A 2,143-nucleotide genomic window follows, 5' to 3' on the forward strand; every position below is an offset into this window, starting at 1 on the left:
GTCGATTACAGAGCTAGTATGGAGTTGATGGCAGCCAAGAACGAACACAATTACTCGAAGTTCGATAAAATATGGTCTGTCTGGCAGTCTTTCCGACACCCGGCCCCACGGGCTACCTCATGACTCTGGAGGGTTGAGTAAATTTGAGTTGATTTGACCATAATATGTAATAGGCGGACATACCTGGTGACCTAGTTGCTCTAAATGACCTAGTTGACCTAGTTAATCTTATTGGTCTGTTTGACCTACCTTGACCGACTCTTTTAGTTGTCACTCTACTTTCAGTCACTAGTTGTACTGTATTCTCAGGTATTGATTGTACATGTGATAATGCTATATCTTACGACGTTATGTGATGTGACAATACGATTGTAATGTACGATATATGCCTTTATTTTGTATGGAGATATACCGTGAAAAATAAAGAGAAGTTTAAAAAAAAAAAAACTGGCATTCTATTTTGCATGGTGCTTTTCCCAGATTTTAATCCACATATGCATAGATGGTATATTTTTGCCTATTAAAGAGGTGGTTCACCTTTAAGTAAACTTTTATATGTTATAGAATGGCCAATTCTAATTAAATGTTTCCACTTCTTCTGGCTCTTATCAGCTTTGAAATGGGGGGTCACTGACCGCATCTAAAAAAACAAATGCTCTGTAAGGCTTCTAATGTATAGTTATTGTTACTTTTTATTACTTGTCTTTCTATTCATGCCCTCTCCTATATATAGTCCAGTCTTTTATTCAAAATGCATGGTTGCTAGGGTAATTTGGACCCTAGCAACCAGATCGCTAGAGAGCTGTTGACTAAAAAGCTAGATAATTCAAAATTAAATGAAAATCAATTGCAAATTGTCTCTTAATGTCACTCTTTACATTATACTGAATGTAAACTCAGAGGTGAACAACCCCTTTAAACAGCAGAGATGTAGCTGTCCTATGCTGACCCAAATTTGTAGGAAGGTCTCAAAGGCCAGGGCTCAAGGTATCCTGGGTGCAAACCAAGGAAGGAAGGGGGGCTAGACCCGGTCCTTGAACTCCAGCCCTGGTCTTTGGATTTGAGGTGTAAGGTTATGTTCTGGGCTTATGAGTGTCTGTAAATAATGTGTTTTTCCCAAGATAAAATAAGGACCTTCTTCTACATATCTGTATATCAAATGCCTCAGCACTAGGTGGTAGACATGGGGGTATATTTATCAAAGAGTGAAATTAGAGGTCACCACAGTCCACTAGAGTGAAATACTGCCTCTCTCCATTCATTTCTATGGGATTTTAAAGGCGTATTTATCGAAGGGTGAAAGTAAAAATTCACCCTTTGATAAAATCAGAGTACAAGTCACATGACTGGGGCACCTGAGAAACTGACATCATGTCTAGCCCCATGCAAAATTTCAGAATTAAATATTAAATAATGTTTGCTCTTTTAAAGGAGAACTAAACCCTAACAATGAATATGGCTAAAAATGCCATATTTTATATAATGAACTTATTATGCCAATGTAAAGTTTCAGCTTCTCAATAGCAGCAATGATCCAGGACGTCAAACTTGTCACAGAGGGTCACCATCTTGGAAAGTGTCTGCGACACTCACATGCTCAGTGGGCTCTGAGCCACTGTTGGAAAGCTAAGCTTAGGAGTTGTCACAAATTATCAAGAAGAAAATGAGGTTGGACTGTAATATAAGCTGATGCTACAAGGCTGATTATTACATTATGATGCTATCTGTATCAATTACTTATCAGCCTTATAGTGTGCCATTTCTATTCTAAGTGTACATTATATTTTGAATGAGTCCCTAAGGTCAGTAAGTGACAGCAGCACAGAGCAGGTGCAGTGAATCAGCAGAAGATGGGGAGCTACTGGGGCATCTTTGGAGACACAGATCTTCACTGCTAAAGGGCTCTGGTTGCCTTGAGTCGGTACAGAAGCCCAAAACATAATGTACAACATTTCTAGCTACTTCTTTAGTTAAGCTTTAGTTCTCCTTTAAGCAAAGGGAAATTATTTGATGTTCTGCCAGTCAGAATGCTATGAACAAAAAGCATTCAGGTCCTGTTTTGTAATAAGCAGTGCTTTATGTTTTCAAGGTTGTTTGGAGAACCATGGCAATTTTTGTCCTGTTTCATTTAATGTGTCCTTAT

This window comes from Xenopus laevis, chromosome 1L (genome assembly GCF_017654675.1).
Source record: "Xenopus laevis strain J_2021 chromosome 1L, Xenopus_laevis_v10.1, whole genome shotgun sequence".
Lineage (NCBI taxonomy): Eukaryota > Metazoa > Chordata > Amphibia > Anura > Pipidae > Xenopus > Xenopus laevis.